This window comes from Dasypus novemcinctus, chromosome 11 (assembly GCF_030445035.2).
Source record: "Dasypus novemcinctus isolate mDasNov1 chromosome 11, mDasNov1.1.hap2, whole genome shotgun sequence".
NCBI lineage: Eukaryota > Metazoa > Chordata > Mammalia > Cingulata > Dasypodidae > Dasypus > Dasypus novemcinctus.
Window position 1 is genome coordinate 54,048,605 of NC_080683.1, and position 27,498 is coordinate 54,076,102.

At 36.8% G+C, this 27,498-nt stretch overlaps 1 pseudogene; it reads left to right on the plus strand.

Moving 5' to 3' along the window:
- Positions 1 to 12,563: 12,563 nt before the first annotated feature.
- LOC101410895 (M-phase phosphoprotein 9-like) lies at positions 12,564 to 15,898 on the plus strand (annotated as a pseudogene).
- Positions 15,899 to 27,498: the final 11,600 nt, after the last annotated feature.

Below are 27,498 nucleotides of genomic sequence, written 5' to 3' on the forward strand. Positions count from 1 at the left end.
ATGTTGGGATTCACTTTACAGGAAGTTTTGGATCACAGAGTGGTTCAACAATGGCAGTGGAGGAATACTGATATAGGATGTTATTGACAGGATATATGTGGTTGACAGGGAGTCATACAGGGCATATGCCCAGGGTATATAGTAATGTCTAGATATACTCATAGTGGAAACAATTAAAAACAACAGCTGGGGGGGGTACTGGGCCCCTGGCGGGGGGGTCACTGTCATGGACACTGGGGGAGCAGCGGCAGTCCCCCAGGTGCAACGGCAAGAACAGGAAGGAAGGAGGGACCAACAGTGGGCTCCTGATACTAATGGCTATGCTTTTGAGCCTATACACCTGCAATAAGAATAAGGCCTAGAGGAGCACTGTGCCTGGGAGTTTCCTCCTGACAGCCTTCATGTTACTCAAATGTGGCCACTCTCACAGCCAAACTCAGCATGTAGATGCAGTGCATTCCCCCCAGCGTGGGACATGACACCCGGGGATGAGCCTCCCTGGCACCGAGGGATCACTACCACATACCAGCTGAAGATGCAACTAGAAAAGGACCTTGAATTAAAGGTTCAACACGGATCAGCAGAATATCCCTGTCTACATATAATAACATGACTTCAAAATGCTGTTTGACCTAATGTAAGGGGGAAATGGAAAGGAGAAATGAGAATATAAGGCTATGAGTCTCTAAAAAAGAGTCTGGAGGTTGTCAGAAGGAATCCCCTTATGCACAACTGAGCAGTCTGAGAGACAGATAAAGTAGATACAACCCCAGGTATTGGTTCTTTTGAGGAATAAAGAGAACCACGGGTTCTATAGTCATGGTAGATGGGGTTCACTGCCATGTCAGATGGCCCTTCTTTGGAGCTGGTTTCTGCATGATGGAATTGGACTCAGAGGGGATCTCTTTTCACAAGACTTGCATGCTACTTTATTGGAATTGTAGTTGGTGCTGGGGTTTTAGATATATTTAGGGGATTTGAATCTCTGGACTGATAATATGACACCCAGGCCCAGAGCCTCAACAGACTTCAGCTCCTACACTTTGATTTATTGGACTTACCCCACTCAGCTAACATCGAGTTGAAGAAGGTCAACCACCACACCATGGAGCCTAGAGTGTCTACAACTGAAAGCAGGAGGAGTGCATCCAGTATCCATGTGGAATCTAAGCCCCCACTTGACATAGATGTGCAATGGTCACAACCAATCCAATGTCCACAGAGAAAATGTGGAATGGGTGTGTGAAGGGTAGCCATGGTGGCTCCTGGGTTTGGGGAATGGGAGGAAGAGATGAGATGTGGAGGCGTTTTCGGGACGAGGAGATGTCCTGGGTGGTGCTTCACGGACAATTACGGGACATTATAGATCCCCCCAGGGCCCACTGGATGGAACGTGGGAGAGTGTGGGCTATGATGTGGACCATTGACTATGGGGTGCAGTGATGCTCAGAGATGTACTTACCAGGTGCATTGGATGTGTCAGGATGATGGGAGAGAGTGTTGCTGTGGGGGGAGTGGGGGGTGGGGGCGGTGGGGTTGAATGGGATCTCATATTTTTTTAATGTAATTTTTAAAAATAAATAAATAATTTAAAAAAACTTTAGTGATAATAGCAGTTACAATTTATTGCAATCTACTGAGTGTCTACTCTATATCAGTCTCTTTGGTAGACATTTTATATTAAGCATTTACATCCAATAGGCAAGATACTTGTAGCACCTTTTTTTCTTTTTACGGATGAAGACTCTGAATTTTTCCTGCATCACAAGGAAAAAGCCGGTAAGTGGCAGATTCAAAATTTAAAGTCAGGACAGTCAGACTCTGAAGCATTCTGGTATGTTCTGGGTCTTTTATATTCTTGGAAAAGATGTGTTCGGTTTGGGATATGAAAGTGTGAGTGAAAAGGGACCATTCATTGGCTGCTAGTAACAAATTTCTGGTTTATACATACAGTCTTCTTTGAATGACCACTTCTCTTTCTGAACTCTGAGTGCAGTAACATCTGTAGACACCATTGACCACAAAGTACTACTGACTCAGCTGTGTAGTGATGTAGAAGGTTTGCACTTTCATGAAAGTACAGAAAGTCTTTAGGCACAAATGACCAAATCATCCCTCCCCCTCAATTAGGCCTTTTACATGTGGTACTCTGGCAGTCTGTCTACCTCTCTGTTCAAAGTAGTGCTGTACTATGTTTAGCTTGAATCTGGCAGAAAATAAAAAGCCAGTAAGTCCTGGCAAATACAGAGACCACTATGTTTGCATTAGATCCAACTATTATTTGAGTCTATATAAATAGACTTTTCTTTGTTGGTTATAGCTTGAGTTTACATGCTACAGTGCTTGTCTGTTATTACTCATGTAACTGCAGCTGGTCACCCTTTGGATCCTTTGTCGATATACCTCCCAAATGTTGCTTGATACTGATGACTGCTTCCTCTTTGATTTTATTAAAGAACAATTTGGGGAGAGAAATCAAGGGACTGATGTAATATCACTGCCTCATAAACATAATGTATTTGTCTATATAACACCACTTCCAGAAATAAAAGCTTATAAGTGGAGATGACTCAATCCCATCAGGTAAGTGGAAGCTAAGCATTATCCTGAAAATTAATATTTGTGTGTCAACTCTATGCTGCATGCTGTCTTTTCTCCATTGGCATCACCTCTCTAAACACTGCATCTGTTTCCCTCTCCACAGGCCCCTTGTTAGTCCAGACACAGAAAAAGGCAAGTTATAGAGAAGACACATACAGACTCATAAGAGTACTAATTTGGTGTGCCTGTATATTTGGGGATTTGCCAGAGAGCAAACAATAATTAGTTGTGTGTATCTTGAATGACTTACTTAATTTCTTTGAGCCCTAATCTTCTCATCTAAAAATGGGAGGCTCATGCAATTGACTGAGGAGGTTCCTTTCAGCTCTGACATTCAGTAGTTCTACAATAAATGACAAGAGAACACCAGTGATTTCTCATCAGAACTCAGAGACCTAGGAAGAGGTTTTCAGGTCTGCATTTGGTGATGTGACAGACTTGAGGAAGCAAACTTAGCAGGGATCTCCTGGAACTGGGCTCCAAAGAGCTTCATTCCTCCATGCCCTATATCTGTCTTGAATTCTCTGTCATCATGGTCTCCTTCTTTTTCCTTTCCTTGGCTTCATATCCAACCTGCCACTGAGAATTGAAGTCTTCATCCTCCACTGCCTCTACCAGAGGCAGGTTTTCTTAACTACTCACCCCAACCATGGTAATAGTCCAACTGCTCTCTCCATTTCAGTCTCTCACAACTCTAATGCATTTTACAGTTCTTCCAGCTTAAATTCCTTGAAGCAAACTCTGTTCATGTCATTGATCCATATCAAAATCATTGGAAAAATAATGAGTAAACTCCTACATAAACATGGTTAAGGCAAACTCCATCAACCTTTATGATTTGGTGCAAATCTTATTTTCCAAAATTACCCTTTACAGTTTATGTCACCTCAACCTGCCTCCCTATTAATGTACTTTGATGTGAATGTCATATTTTTCTCTTTTGAGCAAGTTTCCAGAAATGTTTTTTCAACTACTCATGAATTTCTGTACACCAAATCAGATCCATCCTGCAAAGTTTAGCTCAAATATCACCACTTCCTCGAAGCCCTTCATAATACTCCCATCTGAAAATACATCTTCATTTAATATTCCATAGCATTCTCATAGTGTGTTTTGGCACCTATCAATTATTATTATTATTTATATAATATATTAAGAATAAACTTGAGTATGATTCCTTTTCCTAATTTCACAATGACTTACAAATAGTTATTGCTCAGTAAATATTTGATTACCATAAAGTCAATTTATGTAAAAGTCAATTTATCATTGCCTTATACCACATTATGATTTTAAATGGGAAGGAATGGAACTAGGAGTAAAACTTGGAGAAAGTATACTACAGTCCTTGGATAGGGGTTCATAGGCATATTTTAAATTCTCATTATTTCGATTTATCTTGTGGACACAATATTCAACTAATTTTTGAACTAACCCTAAAGGTATATTTTATATATTTCAAATAATAATAAATTTAAAATTTGAGAATTGCTGTACTTAAGTTATTGTTATGAGTTTTTGCTGATAATTCTGAATTCAAATTTTCATTGGTTTAAGATTACATTTTTGTTTAGCGAAATCAACTAGGCATGTGTTGACTACAAATGATACTGTCAGTAAGGAGCCTCTTTCAACTGCAAGTTAGATATGCTCTCACTCTGCCTTGGAATCCTTTGTCCTTCTCTAATTATATTAAATACATTCTGCCTCAGATTACAAAAACATTGTGTTCTTGTCCTGTCCTCCCCATTACATTTCGTCTTTATTCATCATTTTTTTTTACCCACAAACTTAAAATTCTTCTTTGCTGAGAATAAATCCTTAATAAATAATTGTTGGATTGAATGATATTTCTTAAAATGAAACTTGTTTTCATAATACTTTAAAATTCTGAACATTTTCTAGATTTTAAGAACCTTCCTTTTTGCACAAATGGTCACTTCATCACTATTTATTTTATTTTGCAGCCAAATGATTTTTTCCTTATTTTTCAAAATATCATCTGTTTTATACCACATGGCATGTATATCAAGTAGCCCACTTTTGTTTGTTTATGACATGGCACTCTGATTTGCTTTTTCAGCCTATATAGCCAACATATAAAAAATCCCAACCAAGTTCATCCGCTACACTCATGGTCAATTTTGATGTTGTTCTGGGAGCAAATAATGCATTTGCACTACTTCTGGTGAGAGTTTCAAGAAAAAATATAAAAAGTACGTAAATTTTTAAATAATTTGTTTTAACTATTTATAATTGTGTTCCTTATTTTATAAGATTTCTGTTATCGCCCTTTGGTAGGAAATATTCCAATTTACGTGGGTTGAGACTAAGGGAGTACATCAGATAGCATTCTTTGAGCACACCAATAACTATGTTTCCTGAAAGGGTGATTCATTTTTTCCTAAGGCAATTTATTTTACTTCTTTGCAATTAACATTTTTTTTCATGAGAACTATGAAAATGTGTACCAGGGGAAAACAGTCATAACTGCTAGGAGTATAAATTGTGTTTGGGGAATGAAGTTGGAATTTTAAGTTTTATATTACAGTTCCATCTTCATTGAGTAAAATCTATGAGGACATATACATGATCTTATTACAGGAAAGAGCTCTCTCTTCGAATTGAGATATTAAGGTCCCATTTTTCCATTTTCCCCATTGGAAGGAATTAATGAGTCATAAAGGAGAGTAAGATTTTAAAAGGACATATAAATTATTAAATTTTTATTCTTACCATTCCAAAGAACAACTGAAGAATACGTAATCTCATTGGTAATGACCTCAAAGCATATGTCTAAAATATAGTATTTCTATCCCGTCACATCCCCCAGCAGGAAACCAACTCTCTTAATTCATTCCCAAATTATTTGGTGAAGTTGCCCAAGGGCTGCTCATACTAGTCTCTAAGCCCTCTGGAGTCTCTCGCCTTTCTTACTCCTCCTCTTTGAGTCCCAATGAGTGGATTCTGCTGCCTGTACTTTGATTTAGAAGTCATCCTGCTGTCACTGCTGCTGATGCCTATCATGACAATAGTGATGTCCCAGCCAAAGTTGCAATCTCCATTTGCTTTCAACACCACAGACCCTTTGGACTCCAGACAGGACAGGAAGAATTACCTCATTTGTCATCTAGACTGTGAAGCAGCTATTGTTTTATGCCCTGAGGTTTGTAAAAATCTCTAGAGTACAGTTTGTATCAGTTTCTGGCTCTTAGCCTTCTTCCAAAATTCCAAAGCCCTCTTGTGGAAACATTTCTTTCAACTTTTGTGTTTGTATTTATTTTGTACCTGTGTGCACATATGTGTGTGTACATGCAGACACTTTGTGATTATAGAGGTATATAGAATTATTGTCCTCTGTGCTTCAAATTTCCTTCTTAGCCATTCACTATGTGACTGTGTACTCTCTCCAACTAATAGCATAGTATATTTCCCTTGCCCTTTGTATGAATTGAGCAATGTGTGAATTGAGGTCTATGGTGATCACTGTCTTGATTTTCTTTTTAATTTTACCACCAAAGTTATACCTCCCAAAAAATGTAGTTTATTTTTGTCTGCTTTAATTTATTTTAGACAATAATACTCATGCAGTGTGCAATCTTTTCTGTTTGGCTTCTTTCACTGAATATCATGTTTGTAAAATCAATCTTTTTTTTCTTGTAGCTGTTGTTCTTTAACTTTTATTGTTATTGAGCTTTCTATCAACTATATAATCAATTTAAATTTATTTACTTATTTGTATCTATTACCTATTGCTGCATAACAAATAACAACAGAAATTCTTAGTGGCATGAAACAATGCACATTTTTTTTACAAGAACGTTGGTCAGCTGAGGTTTGGTGGCTCCGGACTAGGCTCAACTAGATGACTCTGTTCCTTATTGCATATTTATGCATTGGCTGGGGGGAGGATTTGGCTGACAGTGTCTGTTATTCTCCTTGGACCAGTGAACTAGCTTAGGCCAGCATTTCTCATGACAAAGTCAAAAATACATGAGTCATGCAAAAATGTATGAGACTTCTACCCCATTCCGTTGCCAAAGTCACAAGACCAAGTCCTGAGTCAGGGAATAGGAAAATAGAGTTTGCCACCTGAATTTTCTCTTTCACAAAGTCCCTGTTCAACTCTTTAGCTCATTTTTATAATGGATTGTCTTTTTTGCCTGAATTTTCAGAATGTGTCATATTTTTTGAAATTTGTGTCCTTTACTACACAATGTGTCTTGCTTTTTCTCTCACCTGCTTTGAGAAAAATGATTTATTAGTTTTAATATCATCGAATATGCTTATCTATTTCTTTGTGTTTTGTGTTTTCTGGGTCCTTTAGGATGGAAAAATCATTCTCTAGGTTAAGGTTATGAAGATATTCCCTTATATTAAAATATTTATTCATTTGCTCTTAATATTTAAGTTATAACCTAAATAAATATTTATATATCATATGATATGTCATATAATATGGGGTAAGAGTCAAATTATATTTCTTTTCCATATGGATGATACATATCCCAACCTTTTTATTGAAAAAAAATTGTATTTCTTCATTGCTCTGCAATACTTTCTTCATTTCCATGTACATGGGTCTATGCCTGGCTTGACTTCTGTTTAATTAATGTATTTTTTATTGCTTTACCAATATCACATTGTCTTAAGTAGTATAGCTTAAAAATATGCCTTTACAGCTTAGAGATCAATTCTCCCTTCTTATATTTTTCTTCAAAAGTTTCTCAGATACATTTGTCCTATTCATTACAATATAATTATTTTTTCACTAGCAGGTCATTTAAACATGCATCTGTATACACACAACCAAACCTGTCCAGATTTTGAATTGGATTGCTTTGAGTTTATAAATTAACTTGGGGAGAAATACTGTGTCTTTAATCTTTACTGTATCAAAGATAATTTATGTTTTTCTATAGTTTTGAACATATTTATTAGATTTACTCCTAGGTATTTGGTTTTTATGATGCTGGTGCTGGTACTTTTCATTTCACATTCTTTTTTCCACTAAAATACAGTGGTGCAATTACTTTTCTATATAGAATGTATCAATAAAGATCTATTCAGAAATCAGAACAATTCAGCATATTAAAAACAGAATCAATGTAAAACATGATATATTATGTATGATGAGTTGAGAAGCCAAATAACACAGATACCATCCCAAGAAACTAAAGATCAAATGAAACATGCAGGAGGTGGCATTATTAGAGTTAAGGTGCTTAGGACACTCACAGAAGCAGGTAGTAGCTGGAACCACCTGGGCAAAAGCTACATAGAAGATACAGCTGCTAATAGAGAGACTGCCCAAAGTGGGGATGAGGTAGGAGAAAGTAACCTGACTCTTCTCCTCCCTCCTTAACTTTAAATTTTGTAAGCTCTTCCATTGGCAAAACTTACCCAGAAGCTAAAGCACAAAAGGTATTTGGAAATGTAGCTCTCTGCCATATAGATCAGGGCAGAGAAGGGTAAGGAGAGAAGATCAACACAGGATTGCCAGTTTGCATCTTTTACTGCTCAGCATCTATTCTTACACTTTCACTAGTATTTAACTTCCAGACCGTAAGTTCATGTTTTCATCTAAAATGATGCTGTATTCTTTGTTCATGTAGCATGGATGGCTTTGTATTTTTCCCACAATCTTTCCAGTTCTTTTCCCTTCTAGTCACAGCAGCAATTCATTCTTTAATATTTACACAGCAAGCCTTGAGAAATAATTGTTTGTGAGCCCATGACTGATATACTCCAAACAGTTCAAATGAAGATGCTCTTGCCCCTCCTTCAAAAGAGAAGACTCAAAGTACCATCAGTCACCTTCTTCACTAATTCTCAATCTCCTAGTGACATTGTTTGGCAAGTTATACTCACTGATGTATTTCTTTGCTGTAAAATAAGGAATTCCTGGCCAGAATCATTGATGTTTGGATTATCATAATGGGGCAAAAAGCATTCCATTAGTCCATAGAAAATGAATCTAGCAGATTCTAATCTCTATGGCAAGTAAATTTATCTCCAGTAAAAGTTTTAATACCGGCAATTCACATCATTGTGCTCTCCATAATGGAAATGAACCAATGTAATGAACCCCTCTAGGTTGTTTTCTAGTATCCCCAGAGATGGGAGTCATTATCAGTGACCTCTTCATTCATCTGTTTGAGCTTTCAGCAATGACAATATATAGTCAAGTCTTGATAATTGATGTTTTTGACTGTTCATCATTTCCATTCCAGCTCCCATGGATACTTTGGACATTGGTCCATTGAGTAAGTTTGAATAACTGAAGAGAAAAATGACTGGCAGCAATAGGACAAGATAGATTTTCCACTGATTTTTTTTATATGGCTTTGGTGGGCCATTCACATTTTACGGAAATATCTTCAAGTTCTGTACTCATTCTGAATAGTTCAAATCACATAGTCTTTCCAGATCTTCTTATCACTAATCTTCATATTTTAATCTTTCCACATTCTAGATAAACATGAAAACGCATTAGCCATTTTTATGAATTGGAGTAAACACTAAAGCATGTTGTCACTTTTTCCATTAAGAATGGAACCACATGAACTGTTTGAAATTCTTCTTACTGGAAGGATTTCCCATCACTGCTATCTTTAAGAGTCAGCCCTAATTGGATCTGTATTGCAGCAGTAGTCTATTCTGTCTGGTGACAACATATTTTGCAGATTCACTGGTAAGGATGCCTGACATTTTTCTTCCTCTGTCATCTGATCATATGTTGCTACCCATGAAGTCACAGATGTGGTTTGAGGAAGGATCATCAATACAACAGGAGTAGGCATCATGCGAATTTGAACCTCGAGCTCATAAAACGTATCTGTGACTTCTGACCTGTTCAGACATGATACAGTATGTGATTCTTCTACTTCACGATGCACTGATAATTCATTCACCTGGTTTCATGGTCTGTTGGATCAGATAAAACTAAGTTTATTATAAGAAGGCCAATTTACATTGTCACTCTCTTTCCTCTCATAATGCTTTTGGTCTTTACCAGAGTTAATAGCAAGTGAGGAGATGTTCACCAAAGAGAATGATTATCAGAAGAAAAAATTTGATTTTCTCCAAAACCTTTGTTCTTTGCAATGATTCTCCTATTGAGGCCAGCTAGGGACTCCATTTGAGTAGTTTTTTTTGCCACAGGCACTTTGGTTATCACTATTCATTCTAACAAGTTATAGGCTTAGGTGGAAAAACTAATCATGCCATCACGTGAATCTGCTGAAAAGCCACACCTGCTCCCGGCCCCACTCAGAACTAGCTGACTTACATGTTATTAAGTAAAAGTCAAAACACCACATCCAAATGTAGTTTATGTTTCTTTCAAAATCTAAAGCGGTCCATCAAATGTTGCATTTTTCTATAACTGGTAGGTATCTCACAGTGCTCTTTTTTTTCCCCTAAGAAATCCACTTATGCTCCAGATAATTGAACTTCCCAGATGGACTGGATTTAAAACTCAAGGATTGGGAAGCGGACTTGGCCCAGGGGATAGGGCATCCGTCTACCACATGGGAGGTCCGTGGTTCAAACCCTAGGCCTCCTTGATCCGTATAGAGCTGGCCCACGCACAGTGCTGATGCACACAAGGAGTGCTGTGCCACGCAGGGGTTCCCCTACATAGGGAGTCCCACACGCAAGGAGTGCACCCCGTAAGGAGAGCCACCCAGCACAAAAGAAAGTTCAGCCTGCCCAAGAACAGCACCGCACACACGGAGAACTGACACAGCAAAATGACACAACCCATGCCACTGACAACAATGAGGTGAACAAAGAAGAACACGCAGCAAATGAACACGGAGCATAGACAATGGGGGGCGGTTAGGGGGGAAAGGGGAAAGAAAGAAAGAAAAATAAATAAATAAATAAAATAATAGCTTTAAAAAAACCTCAAGTATTTTATTTTTACTACTGATGTTCTTGATTAAGGCATCTAAGATATCTGGTACTTCCTATTCAGAGGTACCATTATGATATCATTGGTGTCATGAGTCAACATGATGTTTTGGGAGACATTAGGCAACTGAAGTCCCTAGAGACTATATGAAGTGTAGCAGCTTAACATGGTTATGAATTCCAAAAAGAGATATTGGAATATGTTTGTAATCTGGTCTGTACCTGAGCATGATTAAGTTATGATTAGGCCTTTGATTGGGTCACATCATTGGGGAGTTGAGTCCCCACCCCTTGGTGGGTGGAAACTCACAGATAAAAGGCATGACAAAGGACAGAGTTGAGGGGTTTTCGATGTTGGAGTTTTGAAGTTGGAGTTTGATGCTGGGAAGTAAGCTCACAGAGGAAAGAGAAGCAAACCCCAGGAAGACAGGAGCCTTGAGTCCAGGAAGAAGCAAACCATGGGAAAAGAGGAACCCTAAACTCAGAGGCAAGACCCTGGAAAGGAGCAACCCAGGTAGTCTGAATCCTCATAGCTGTCGGCAGCCATCTTGCTCGAACACATGAAAATAGACTTTGGTGAGGGAAGTAATTTATGCTTTATGGCCTGGTGTCTGCTAGCTCCTACCCCAAATAAATACCCTTTATAAAAACCAACCAATATCTGATATTTTTCATAAGCAGCCCTTTGGCTGACTAATACATGAAGACATAGAATAGAGAATTAATTTGGCCCCAAGGTAAGACAAGAAAGGTGAATTGCTGGTCCTGTATTTTAAAATAAAATTATATCAGGTATGTTTTGATAATAGAGAAAAGTTTATTTGTCAGATCAGTAGTTGCATACCATGCCACTGGTTGTGTTGATTTGCTACAGTAAAGAAAAGTATCTTGAGAAAGGTTCTAACTGGAATCACTTTTTGTGATTCCACAAAAACCCACAGTATTTTTTAAAGATCCATCCAGTTTTTGCATTGGCTAAATAGGCAATTTAAACAAGTTTGGGTTTTGTTTAATCATGCCTGCATAATTAAACAAATTGTGTAATTCACACAGAGAGATGGTATTGCTTTGATTTTGTGTTTTGGTAAGGATGAATAAATCTGAGGACTTTCACTTGGGGTTTTTACCATATTTGCTCCTAACCTATGACTCAGCAAGCAAGTGTGGGGATTTTCTTCACTTGCTGAGTCCTGCTATTTTAACCTAAATACATGAATTGACATGGGAGATCACTACAGGATGCTTCTTTTTATTCACTGGTCCCAGTATACGATCAACTCAGGCCAAAGCTCCATTTGTAACACCAAGCATTCATAAAGGTAATAGTATAATGTTTTTCTCCCAAATAAGCATTAATTCTGAGTCATTGCCCCTAAAATCTGTTTTTTTCTGTTTTCCCAATGCGTAATTATCATTGTAAATAGCTTCAGCCCTCTTAGGAACATCTTGGAGAAGTGTTTACAGTATTGTATTATTTTTCTCTTTCTGATACAACAAATTACCATAATCATTTGGCTTAAAGCAACACATTTATTACTTTACATTTCTGTAGGCTAAAAGGCTGATACAGGTCTCACTGGACTGAAATCAAGGTGTTAGTAGGGCTTTATTCCTGTCTGGAGTCTCTAGGAAGGAATTCATTTCCTTGCCTTTTCCAGCTCTAGAGGATGCCCATGTTCTGTGACTACTAGTCCCCTTCTTCCATCTTCAAATTTGGCAAAATGATATTTCTTCAATCATTTATCCATAGTTACATCTCCCTCTGACTCAAGACTGTCCTTTCCCTCCCTCTTCCACTTTTTTTAAAACTTTATTTTTAAAGAAATTTTAGATTACAGAAAAGTTACATAAAGAATATAGGGGATTCCCTTATACCTCTGCCTTCCTCCTCTCACACTTTTACCTATCAATAACATCTTAGACGCTCCCCGGAGTTTAGTGGTCGTGAGAGACCACTAGCTCAACCCTGACATCAGCAGTGGGAGCTGTGGCCAGACTCTTGGAAGCCTAGGATATTTTATAGTTCTGAATGATTACAACTAAAAATGCCTGTAGAAGATGAAGCATCTGAAGATGATTTAGATTCAATTTCTTCAAACAGTGAAAGAACCTATATTTTTAAATAAAACAATCTAATGATTTCTGTACACTACAGAAGATTTTGACTTGGTGAAAACCTTATCAAAAACTTCATCTTCTATAGAATCTGATGCCAAAAATTTTCCCTATTCTTTTGGACTGAACTTAAGTACTAATAGACCAGGTGGTTACAACTATTCAATTTGATGCAAAAACAATGCCAAGAGCAGACAGTTTCCCAGCAAGAACAGTTCTGCAACAAGTTTCAACGTATACAGGAGGAGATAAAAATTTTAGTAAAATTACAAACCAGTAGTGCTTCTTGGGCTCCCTATGATAGAAGTTCTTCAAGTGAACAAATATTTTCAGGAAGTCAAATGTTTTTTTTTCTTCTGAAAATGGTGACAGAAATGAATCTGTTGTCAGTTATCTTAAGTCTAAAGGACCTGAAATGCAGCAAGAAACATTCACATCACAACCAGACTGCAACAGTGATTAAGTGAGCAGTGGGTATGGTGGTACCTTTTGAATCTCAGAATTAAATACCTACAGATCTAAACAGTTTATGGAGCATAAAGAGATTTCTAAAGGACCTTACATACCACTTATGGTACAAATGAATTCACTTGTAGATGGTGTAAAAAATAAGACCTTTTTTATACAGACTACTGAAGATTTTAATACATTTTTAAAGAAGATATTTCTATTTTTCCTGGAGAATTTGAATTCATTTTCTTGGTGAAAATAAGATTTCTGAGATATACAGAGGAAAAACAAATAGTAAATCTATAATATCATGGGCACAAAAGCTGAGACAGAACCAACCAAAGAGAGCACAGGTAGAAGAGGAGTGTTCACAATCTCTGCAAGGAAGCAAGCAAATGAAGAAATTACCAGTTGAGAAATCTGATTTCACTGCTGTGTCACATCCTCATGGTTTTTACCTCAGTAAATCAGACAAAAGTCCAAATTCTTGGGTATCTGATTCAGCAACTGAACTGACTTACTGGAAACTGGAGAAGGACATGTATCACTCTTCACCTGAGACTTTAGAGAAGATATTTGAACTGCCCTCCTCTAGGGATGTGTCACCAAGCTAGGTATTGACTCTAAATCCAACATTACATATAAAGCCAAATCAGAAGATTTCAGTGATTCAACCACATGGCTTTTTTAATACACTTGAGTACACAATTTCCTTTTCAACAGATTCTGTTCCAGAACCAAGTACGTCTAATCACTCTGACATAGATTCATTTTCACAAGCAGGTAATGGTGCTTCTCAGTTCAAACCCAAAAGCTTCACCAGTGAATTCTTGGAAAATTCATGCATTACAAAACAAAAGTAGGGCCAGTTCTGCATTTCCTTCTGTATATATGATTATTAGCAATGATATCTTGGCTAACACCATAGATGAAGAAAACACTGTCATGGTAACTCCAGCCTCAGTCAGTTAGTGCTATCTTCCAGGTAAAGCCAACGGTGTCCCAGAATGCATTTCACTGACTTCTGTGGAAGATCCTTTGATACTAAGATTAGGCAAAACCTGAAGGAAAAGCACATTCAACATGTAGCGGACTGCGAGCTTATTATGAATCAGAAATAAATGGTTTCAAACAGAAACTGGAGGCAAAAAAATTTCTGCAGTTGAAGACTGGAAAAAAAATCAAATTCTTACAGACAGATGTGGCCAATTAGATGATGCTTTGAATGAAGCTAACAGTTGTGTAAGGATGCTTGAAAATAAGAATAACTTACTGGAAATTGAAGTGAATGATTTGAGAACACTTTTGTGCAGCCAGCAACGGCTCCAAACTTTTGCAGGACTGAATTCAGGAAATGAAAACAATAAAGAAAAAGACAATACCAATATTCAACTAAAATTTAGACTACAGGATTTAGAAGAAGCATTTGAGAATGCTTACACACTCTCAGATGATAAAGAAGCTAGAATAGAACAGGAAGGCAGAATGTTTCAAGATCTTTTAAGAAAGTATCAATCCCTTGGAAAAGAACCTGAATGAGTAAAGGAAACAATAAATACAACTGAGAACAAATTGCGTGATGCACATACTCAGATTTCTGGTTTGAAAAGAACAATTTCAAAACTGGAAGCTCAGGTCAAGCAAGTAGAGCATGAAAATGTGTTGTCTTCATCACAGTTCTACAACTCCCATGAGACTCTCACATGCCAACACACTAGCAACTTCAAATGTCAGCAGGCGAAAGTGGTAGATACCTGGAGTGAAACATTCTGTCTTTACTGGCCAGCCTTTGAATGGCCAAGATAGTCAAGTGGATAAGCAGCTGGAGGGAACCTCTGTTCCTGGGTACCATTCTGTTTCAGAAAAGGATTCTTCACCTGCAGATTCGCCAACAAGTTTATTGAAAAAAAAAAAAAGCACCAAAACAACAACAAAAAAACCACAGAGATTTCAAGCACAACAATCATGAAACCTTTAAAGAACTTGATGAGGTATAATTATTTAAAAGTTGGGGCACACAGACAGAGAAAGTAGACTCCCAATAAATTAGTGACTCCCCAGCAAACTGAAACTTCAGTCACTGCAAATTCCCAGAGAAATGTGCCCAACAGAGGCAAAGAGATCTAATTCTGCCTCACAGAGATCATCACCTTTACCACCACCTTCAAATCATAAATACAATACTCCACCCAAAAGAGAGATGATATTAACATCAGTGATTGTGGTTTATAGTCCAAAGCAATACCCTAAAGAAAATTTGTCCCCAGGATTTAGTCATCTACTTAACAAAAATGAAAACAGTTCATTTCAATTTGATATACTTTTGGATGATTTAGATACTGTTCTTGTGTCTATATTACAATGTACCAATTCAAGAGAACACCTCCAGTTTCTTCCTCTAGATGACTTGGAAGAAGGCAAATATTCAGGAAAAATACTGAAAATCATAGTTATTGCCCTGAACCATTGCCAAGTGGAGTGAAGAACATATCTGTGAGTTCTGCTTGGGAGAGCAATAAATCAGTTAGCTATGAACAATGTAAGCCTGTTGCAGTAAAACCACATGGTAACGATTTTGAATATACAGCAAAAATTAGGACCCTATCTGAAACAGAGCAATTTTTTTATGAACTTACAAAAAAAAAAAGACCAGATTGAGGTGGCACTTAGCTGAATGCTTTCTACTGGTAGACAACTGACTTTGCAAACAAGATTAAATCAGGAAGGTTTGAAAGATGGTTTGGAAAGGATTAGTCTGGAACTTGATTCAGTTGACACAACACTAAAGAAATTTCATGTTTGGGCACCTCTGTAAATCTTTGAGATTTGTAGCACTTAAATTTTGAGACATTTTTCTTTGCACAAATGTGTAATTATGCATTCCAAAAAGCAAACTATTTTGTACTGTATATAAGCCTATGAATAGTTTTATAATCATGCTCTTCTTTACACTTGTTATTTTATACTTCAAATGACCACATATTTTCAAGGTTTTTTTTTTTTTTTGCGTGCCATCTGCTGTCTGTGTCCATTCGTTGTGTGTTCTTCTGTGTCTGTATCTTTATTTAGTTCCCCCTGCCTTGTGGCTTGCTTCCTGTCTGCTCTCTGTGCCCATTCACTGTACGCTCTTCTGTGCTTTCTTTTCTTGTCTCTCTTTTTGTTGTGTCACCTGCTGAGTCAGCTCTCCAAGGTGCTTGCAGGCCAGGTGGCGCTCCACAATGCTCAGGCCAGCGGGTGAGCCTGCCTTCACATGGAGGCCCTGGGACATGAACCCAAGGCCTCCCATATGGTAGACAGGAGCCCAACTGATTGAGCCACAGCTGCTTCCCTTTTCAGGGTATTTTTGTTATGCTCAGAAATATCTTGTATATTTTACTTTTTAATAATATAATACTTTTTAAATAGTACATGTCCCCAATTTACGTCAAGAATAAGGAAACGTAAGTGAAGCAGCTTGTTTTGAAACAAATAGTGTTATCCTTTTACAATTAACTTTGCAAATTAATCTTATAAATTTATTCTACATTGTAAAAAAATAGCATCTTACAATAGTATGACATATTTATTACAATTGATGAAAAACTATTGAAACATTAACCATGGTCTATAGCGTACATTATGGTTTACACTGTGCTCTGTGCAATTTTATAAATATCAAAATGTATAATGGTCTGTATCCATCATTTCAATATCATGCAAAACAATTCCAATGCCTTAAAAATTCCCTGTATTCCACCTATTCTTCCCTCTCTCTCCCCTCAAAACTTCTGGAAACCACAATCTTTACATCAATGTTATATTTTCTTCTGTCACTACAAGAATAATAAGTCTACTTTGTCCATGGTTGCATTCTCCCCTTATGTTTGTTTGTTCCTCAATCTTAAGAATTTGGGGATAGTGATGCCTGCTCTGTTTCTGATTGAGAAGGAGCTTTTATCTTATGGGGTAGATGGAAGGAAGAGTTTTGCTTGCAGTTGTTAGATACTCTTCACTTTTTGGGATGGAGGTTGTCCATCATCAACATTTTCTTTCTTGTCCTGGGCGAGTCCAATGAACTGAAGAGAAGGTGTTGACTGCAACTCTGCTGAGGTTCAGAGCTCAACCAGCATATGAACAGACCAAAGATTTAAGTATCTGGTACATATATTTAACAAGTATAGTGCTAATTATAGACTCATATAAAAAGGGTAGAAGAATAATATGTAGGGAAAGTATAAATGAGTCTACCTCTATTACATTGGGGAAATACGTTATCATATATCACTAGGGCCCAATGACGGAGTGCTGATTTTATGGGGTCGTGTACCTTGCCTATAGTGTTCAGACATCTCTAGATCAGGAGCCCTCAGGAGCACCCCTGTTTGAGGGTTTGTTTACTGTGGCAGTTAGGGAGATCCTCCTGAGACGTGCATAAGCATAACCTCTGGATTGACCTGCTGGCTCACTTTTAATATTTCTTAGCCATAAAAACTCTTTTGTATTTAATATTTCCCTCTTTTGATCAAGGTCTTTTTCTAAATTTATTCCTGGTTAGTGCTTGGTAATAATCCCTTGGTGCCAGAGAGGCTCATCCCCAGCATCATATTCCATATTGAGGGACAATAGTGCGTTTATTTGCTGAGTTTGGCTTAGAGTGAGGCCACTTTTCAATAATGAGAAAGTTTTCAGGAGATAACTCTAAGGCAATAGATATTATTAGGCTAAGTTTCAATTTTATAAGAATAAAGTTCCTAAGTACAAGCATTATATCAAGGGCTTGGCATATTGGTCTGTTTTCTTGTATTAGGCAGTTTATGTACTCTAGACCCACTATGATAACACCCTATTATCACATAAACACTCTCATATTCCATAGAGGCATGCCCCAACTGCACCCTTCTCCACACATCCCCCCACCACTGACACTCTACAACAGTGATTCTCCCTAACCATAGCTACCAAATAATTACATTGAGACTACCTGGAAAATCCAAAATAATCTCCCTATTTTAAGATCAGCTGATCAGCAATTTAATTTCATCTGAAACTGTAAGTCCACTTTGCTTGGTAACCTAACGTATTCACAGGTCCCAGGAATTAGGACATGGGCATATTCAGAGGAAGCATTATTTTTCCCACCACAATACTATAGCTTTATTGTAGAATACTTCCTCAGGAGGCCCAAACTCCCCTTCTATAAGAACAGTTAACTTGGTGAGAAGCCATGACTTCCTATGTTGACAGCTCAAATAAATGTCTGCTTACCAGGCATAGGAATTTCTTTGTCCTATAGATGAAGTAACACATTAATTAGCTGATCATATAGTTATCCCTTGACTCACCATGAACAATAAATCACTCACACAAATTTTTTGTGTGTGTCAAAATACCCTAATTTTCACTCCATCCCTGATGACTGTTACAAAGTTGCTGTTCACATTGCTTCTGATGGTTAGTTACTGTCACCTAGACTCATTTGGTCAGAAAACCGTCATCCTATTCAACAGAGACCCCATTTCAATAACAACATTTCCAACAACATTCCAAGCCTATAAAAGACAGCCATCACAGATGTTATGGATGCTATTTTTTCTATTATTATTTAACTTCTTAATGACTTAGTGAAAGACTTGTCCATTGGGTTCTCCTGGTTGATATATTCAGAGGAATAGGTGTTAGTATTTGCATGTAATAAATTCAATCCATAATTCCCTTCGCCATACATCTTTTGATTGTTTCTTGTAAATTCTGCCAGGGAAGTTCTGTCATCTCAATTCCATTGAATGTAAGCAATAATTAAATCCAAGATTAAGTTCCTTCCAGCTATGAGTAATTTTAGTATACTACTCTGCTGTAGCATTCTTGAAATTCATTCCTACACATATTCCCCAGGTTCCAGCAGATATCAACTTGCAAAATATGCCAGTTCTTTTGGTTTAAAAACTATTTCATTATAGATAGGACTATGCAATTCTCTCCAAGGGGCATATTAGTAACTAAGCACTTATGGGTTTGAGAGTAATAAAGGGTATTTGGGTAGATTATAAATAGAATAAATCATATGAATAACCCTTGTGAAGCAACTGCCACCAGTGAAGTCTTTACAGTGATTTTAAGAAAGGAGCGACTAATCTACTCAGACATGAGAAATTTTTCTGGTAAGGGAAGTTCAGCAGTATTTAGAATTTCAAGTTTCATTAGAGTCAACCTAAAACACCCCAATCCCAAAATTCAGAGTTTCACTACATAAATAATGTCACACATAAAATTTAAATGAGTTACTGAGGATGTGTTCAATTGCAGTTGCAATTCTGAAATTTGCATATTTAAAAATGTAATTCTAATCCTAAACCACATACTCTCCAAGGCTACTATTACAGAGATCTCCAAACTATGGTCCAAGAGTTAGATGGCCCATGCTAGGAAAGTTTTTGACATTTTTCACTGTTTTTTAAAAAATATGATAAAGAAAATTATGTAACACAGTCTGTGTGACCATATATGTCCTAAAATATTTACTATCTGGCCCTTTACTGAAAGTTTGCTGACCACCTTTTTAGAACAGGGATTATTTTTAAGGTCATAAAAAAATTAAGGGGTTATTTTACATCACTTTAATCTAAAAGTTAAAAGTTCCATGCTCTTCCTGTCAACTCTGTATCAGAGTTATAAGCAATCATCCTAATCCTCAGACCCTGTAGTCACTATTACATCTCTATGGTCAACTAAAGCAGCTTCTTCAACTCTTAATGTCTGCAGTCAACCATCACGTCATCCCAAGTATTTATACATGATAATTTCACAAAGCCAATTTTTACTAGTATTTTATTTTCACCATAAAATGTATCATCAAACTGTTTAAGCTCAAAGATTTGGGCGATTCAATGACATCATGTCATATTAAGAGTCCTAATACCAAAATCTTTGTCTGTCAGGATCTAGTCAAAACTTGGAAACCATTACACATATTTCAAGGGTAATTTAATATAAGAAATTCATTACACGTCTAATGGAAGAGAATAGATGCTGAACATGGGATGATGAGACAATACGAGAAAAAATCAATAATAGGAATATTCTAGTGCCTCTAGGACTGTAGGGACAAGGAAAGAGATGATGATACAGAGCCCAAAAGCAGTTCCTTCACACAAAATCTGGAATTATAGGGGGCCTGTCAAACAGGAGCTGGGTCCATATAGCAAAGAGCTGTTCAGCAGGTGTTTGACCAATTAGAGTGGAAGGAATGCAGCTGCTTTTGGAAATGTTGTTCAAAGGTGGTGAATGGGGATAGCCTGTCTTCTCCCTTACTGTTGTGTTTCAGTCATTTCAGCCCTCTGCTCTACCTACACAGACTAAAATTACTTGGAAAATGGAGTCAAGGAAACCTGGTATATGCCATTCCCTACTAGACCGAGCAAGTCAGAGAAGTACAAGAATTGGACAAAAACAAAACCACTGTCATATTTGCTCTATATTCAGTAACAAACTAAAAATCTCCAATTCTAATAATTTTTCTTCATATTCGTTATTGTTATACATGTGCATTATTATCTGTGATTAATATTTTACTCCAATTCTTACACTATTATTTCTTTTCCTTAACTTACTGCACTTACTGGATTTCCAATAATATACTAGAAATGCTAATAGTGGGCACTGGTGTCTTTTTTCCACTGCAAAGTTAAAGTTTTTAACATTTCAAAATTGTGTATGTTTATTATGGGCCATAGAGGACCTTTATTTCTAAAGCTTTTTCACTTCACAAATTATTTCACTTACTTCTTTGATTATTGCTTCTATCCCCAGTTTCTCACTTAAAAAAAAATCTTATATTTGCTCTCCATTACTTGCTCTCCAAATTATCATATATGTCATTACTACTATTTCCTCCATTTTCTATAAATGTTAATATGGGTTGCCCTTGACCAATTTCTTTGTTCACCTAGGTGTTGATGGATATGCTTATCATTTTTATAACTTCTGGGCAGACTGTTGCATCTGCCTCAGTATCTGGCAGAGTATTTAATGCAGCACTGATGATATAAACTTCTCAGACTTCAGGTACCTGACACTTTGAAACTCTTGGCATTCAAGTGACTAAAAAATGTCAGATCCAAATATTTATTGGTATCAAGATACCTAATAGCTTTTCTTATGCCCACAGCATGTTACATGTGGGAAACAATTCCTAGGTGACATGAACAGTAGTTCATTCCCCAGCTATTCAAAAATAACTGAGTAGAAAATTGAGAGAAGCCTAATTTTTCTTATTCAAGACAGAAAACCATATTCTGATGAATTTCAAATATATATGTACTCACGCTTCTGCATTACAAAGTATTTCAACAGTGTAGTGAGTATATACACAAAGATAGTCATCCATTTTTATTTCCAGAAATTTTCCCTTGGTCCTGTTCATTTGCCATCCAGATTAACAGTAAGATAGGAGAGGATTAAAAAAAAAATGTAAAGAGAATAGAAACATTACTTAACTTACAGAGACCATCCAATATTGTTCAACAAATTTTACAATTTTACTTCCTAGTTTTGCCCTGTTTTTAGTCATGAGTTCTTGGAAAATTTATAAACTAAAGTATTCTCCAGAACATCTGACATACTTTACTGAGACAAAGGACTGTGGTACTAATCATCTTTGTATAGCATCTAATTCTGTTCTACAGAATCCAGTGTATCAGTACTCTGTATAAAACACAAGAATTTTAAAAGTCAACAAGAGCAGACCAAGGCTTTAATAAATTTACAGTTTCTTGCTGAGGATGATTTGGCTTCAGAGATCAGAAATCTGATTATTTCTAAAATGCAAATAGCAAAGTTTTCTGTATACTCTGATAATGAATAACTCATTACATTGCTTTTCTCTTTCAGTTTTGTCACTGAAATATGATGCTTAAAAAGTGTTAGATTTAATTATAAATGACTACATGATGGACATGAACTTAAAAAATGGAATTCCCTTTTTAAATTCATTCACTCAACAGACACTATTATTGCTTACGAAGTACTAGACATTGCGATGGGCTTTGAGAGCTGCAACGATGAGTAGACACCCCTTTAACCTAAAAATGCACTCAGTCCAGTTGTAAAGACAAATAAGAAAAAAATATCAATGCAGTTCCATTTTTAAATTCAATCACTCAACAGAAATTATTATTGCTCTCCTGTCACATGACAATGCACATGGCTGCATGTTCTTTCTTTTCTGGGTTCTATTATTTCCAACTTCTTCTCTTTCATATTGCTTCCTCTTTGTCTGAATTTTGTTCTGCTTATAAAGGACTCCGGTAATCAGGATTAAAGCTCAACCTGATTCAAGTGGGCCACACCTTAACTGAAGTAACATATTCAAGGAGTCCTATTTACATACCCACCAGAATGCGGACCAACATGAAGAACATGCCCAAACTGGGGTGCACAATTCAATCCATCACACAAAGGAAACTCAGAGAGGGTAGGACTCAAAATCTGAGTGTAAATTTTTCCCAGTTCTTGATTAAATATTAAGCTATAGAGACCCAGAGGGAGACTTCCAGTGAGCAGCAGTTGATAGCAGAACAATAACAAGCAGAACCATCAGTGGTGTACACCATAGGGGAGATTTCTCAGTTTCAATCTCAACAATGTATTATAAGTGGTTACTGTAACAAAAGAAGGAAAACAATCATCAGGAGAAAAAGATAGATCCCAAATTTTAAAAACATATTCATGATGACCAATGAAACATTAAAATATGAGTCCTACTGAGAAAAGAAAAGCATTCATTGGAAGTGACTCTAAATGGATCAAGTTGTGGAATATAACAGATAAATACTTCAAAGTAGATGTGATGGTTAGGGTCATGTGCCAACTTGGCCAGGTAATGATTCCCAGTTGTTTGGTCTAGCAAGCGATGGCCAAATTGTTACTGTAAGGACATTTGGTGGACATAAATCATATGTAAGTTGATTGCATCTATAGTCTATTACATCTAAAATCAACTGAGGGATTGTTTTCAGCAATGAGGGCCAGCTTACCCAATTAATTGGAAGCTTATTAGGAAAACTTATGATTGCAGCAGTCAGAAGAGAATTTTCATCTCTATTTCAGTCAGCTAACTTCTCCTGAGGAATTCCTCATAAACCATCATCAGAGTTCCCAGCTTGCAACCTGCTCTATGGAATTTGGACTCATGCATCCCCACAGTCACAGTCGTGTGAAACGATTTTATAAAATATCATAATATTTACACATATTTCCTGTTGGTTCTGTTTACCTTGATAACCCTGACTAATATAGTGAATATTATAAGTTAGTTCAAAGGAAAGGATTGTGGGAACATAGCCAATGGGATAGACAGATAAAGCTTAGCTCTTACTAAAACAACTGAGAGGGAGTCTAGGGCTGCCTTGGCAACCTGCTTAGGGGTACAGCAGCCCAGGACACTGCTTCACAAATGACAGGAGAGTCAGAGACAGAGAGTAAGTGGCTGAAACAGCAAACTATGAGTTATTGATCCTCCTGGCCTACTGGAAGGGCTGCCCTTCCCTGCCCTGAGATGTGAGGCTAAGGTAAAACTCCCGGCAAATAGCATCTGACTAAGAGGGGAACAAACTTCTTCCTCCCTGCCAGCACCTCTCGATATAGAGTGAGGGAGTGCTCTGGGTTATCTAGGAAGCCAGTGAAAAATCTTGACTTTCTCCTGCCTGTAGTTGGAAGTGGTACTTACACCCCATCCTCAGAACAAACAGCCTAAGAGTTGCTGCCAGCTTCCTCCTCCAAACGGAGTGTGGCAGCTACCTCCCTGGGAGGAAGAGGGGTCTGAGAGGGTGGAGAGTGTTCTCTTTGCAGTTATTTTAGCCAGTGGAGTCCCCACTGAATATCAGAAGGGACCCTGATGCAACAGGGATAGGGGAGGGGGATCTCCTCAGGCAGGCTGCCATGCTCAGCAGCCTAGGTAAAGAGAGGAATTACATCAGAGGAGGCAGAGATAACAGGGAGGGAATATGGGATGATAGGTTTCTGAAAAGCCTTGCTAACCTAAGAAGGCACGTTAACTCATTGGAAGGTCTCCTGCCTAGTATATACAAGGTCCATGGTTTGATCCCAGGCTCTTCTCTGAGAAGCAATATAAGGTTATCAAGCATCCAGTGAAATTTTATGACAGGGAACATATTGACATCCTCTTTGTATTAGCTTTTGTTAGAGCTCTTTTTTTTTTTTTAAGTTTTCTTTTTTACTTTCCTTATTTTACTCACCAAAGCCAGGCTTAAAACTTGCAGAGGACAGGGTACAAGGTGATTGATTGTTGAATAGCAACAGCCTGAGAAAATCACTAGGGGTCCAAAAGAAAAGGCTGTTTTTACATGTTTGTCTTGGCTTTTTGATCTTTTTCCTGCCTTCTTCCTCTTTTTGTTCAAAACAAAACAAAAAAAAAATGAGTAGCTGCTGTCTTGATTTCTTGTTGTATTCCCTCTACCTTTGTTTCTCTGTCTCTTATTTTTTTTCCCTTTCTTTTGTTTCTCAGTTTTCTCTACCTAAGTTATCTTTTCCTCCTTCATCCTTATACTTTCTATTTTCTGTTGTTTTTCTTTCATTCTTCCTCTTTGGGCTTGGTCTTCTATTTTTCTTGTACTCATTTCTCTCTCTCTCTCTCCTACTTTCTCTTTTTAAAATTCTTTACTTTCTTTCTCCCTTCTACTTTTTCTTTTGTCCTCTTCTCATCAGTCCAGACTTTTAATTCCGTTTATATTTTTCTCCATTCTGTTTTGTGCTTCATTGTTTCTATTCCACTTTTCTAATCTTATTCTTCTGTACTTCTTACTCAGATTAATTATTCAATTACCTACAACTTGTATGGTTCTTCTCCTGACTTTTACTATTATTGGTACTATTTCTCATTTTTTCTTCCTATCACTAGCTATTTTACTGGTACTAACATTATTTTCAAGGGAACATAGATAATGGCAAGGAAATAAAATAAGAGGAATGAAATGTCAAAGTGATATCTTACCACACTTAAAACAGCAATATGAAGCCATAGAGCAGAGAGAGAAGCCAATCAACTGAATAAACACACCAAGATAAATAGATGACTAACTATCAACAAAAATATACAAGTCATACTAAGAAACAGGAAGACATAGCCCAGTGCAATGAACAAACAAAAACCAAGAGAGGAGGCAGAACATGGAAAAACTAATCAGAACTATCCAAACGAATATCGTGAATCAACTTAATAAAGAAGAGATTAAGGTTATTAAGAAGTCACTGAGAGAATATACTGAAGAAATTGTAAACATACATAAAAAGATAATGGATATGATGGTGATGAATGACAAAACCCAAGAAATGAAAAATACGATGGAAGCACACAGCAGCAGATATGAACAGGCAAAGGAAATAATTAGTGATGAGGAAAATGGTACATTAGAACTCAAACAGATAATAGAATAAATAGATAAAAAGACAGAAAAAATCCAGCAGGGGCTCAGAGACTTGAACAACAAAATAAAACACACAAAAATATGTATGATAAGTATCCCAGAAGAAGAGAAGGGCAAGGAGACTACAGGAGCATTGGAGGAAACAATGGCTGAAAACTTCCCAACCATACTGAAATAGATGGATGTACATATCCAAGAAGCACAGCACATCCCAAGTAATAAAAATCCCAACAGGCTTACTCCAAGACAAATATTTGTCAAATTGTCCAATGCTCAAGACAAAGAGAGAATACTGAATGCAACAAGAGAGAAGAGAACCATCACATATAAGGGAAGCTCAGTAAGATTAAGTACTGATTTCTCATCCAAAACAATGGAAGCAAGAAAGCAAGAATTCTCTATTCAGCAAAACTGGAATTCAAAAATGAGGGAGATTTCAAAATATTTACAAACAGAATCTAAGAAAGTATGTCAGTAAGAAACCTGCACTTCAAGAAATACTAAAGGGAATTCTACACATTGCAAGCAAAAACAAAAACAAAAACAGGAGAGTAAGAATTGCAGGAGAATGTAAGAACAACTACAAGGACAAAAAGAGAAATAAAAACAATATATGACATATATGAACACAAAGAAAATATGGCAAATCTAAGTAATTTCATGACAATAATAACATTGAATCTTAATGGACTAGACTCACCTGTCAAGAGGCACAGGCTAGCAGAAGGGATAAGGAAAAATGGCCCATCCATATACTGTCTACAAGAAACCTACCTTAGACCCAGGGATTCAAGAAGGTTGAAAGTGAATGGCTGGGAAACAATTTTACAAGCAAACAATACCCAAAAAAGGGCAGGAGTAGCTATACGAATAATGGACAGAATAGACTTTAAATGAAAAACTATTGTAAGAGACAAAGACACACTCGATGTATTAATAAAAGATGTAATCTTTCAAGAAGAAAGAACAATCATAAACATTTATGCATCTAACCAGGGCATCTCAAAATACATGATGCAAACACTGGAAAAAGTAAATGTAGAAGTAGATGCCTCTACAATTATTTTGGGAAACTTTAATACACCATTATCACCATTGGACAGAACATTTTGACAGAGAATCAATGAAGAAACAAAGACTTTGAATAAAACATGACAGGATCTGGACCTAATAGACATATACAGAACACTACACTCAAATACAGTGGAATATACATTCTTCTTGAGTGCCCATGAATCATTCTCCAGGATAGATCACAAACTAGGTCACAGAACAACTCTCAGTGAATTCAGAAAGATTGAAATTATACGAAATAATTTCTCTGACCACAGTGGAATGAAGCTGGAAATGAGTTAGGGGCATAGAACCATATTAAGCACAAAGATATGGAAGTTAAACACCACATTCTTAGCCAATCAGTGGGCCAAGGAGGAAATCTCAAAAGAAACCAGTAACTACCTTGAAATGAATGAAAATGAAAACACATCAAAACCTATGGGATGCAGCAAAAGTAGTACTGAGAGGAAAATTCATAGCCATAAATGCATATATGAAAAAAGAAGAAAGAGGTAAAATCAAAGACTTAACTGCACACCTGGAGGAACTAGAAAAAGAACAACAAAGTAACCCTAAAGGAAGTAGAAATAAGAAAATAACAAAGATTAGAGCAGAACTAAATGAAATAAAAAAATAAGAAAACAATAGAAAAAAATAAATAAAACCAAAAACTTGTTTTTCAAGAAGAGCAATAAAATTGACAAATCCCTAGCTAGGCTAACAAAGAAAAAAGAACATGTAAATAAAAAAATTTAAAAAAAGGAGAAAGAAAAGAGGAAGGGACTATCACCACTAACCCCACAGAAACAGAGTATCATGAGAGGGTACTTTAAAAAAAATTATATGCCAACAAGGTAGACAATTTAGAGGAAATAGAAAAATTCCTAGAAACATACAAGCAGCCTACATTGATGAAAGAAGAAATAGATGAGCTCAACTG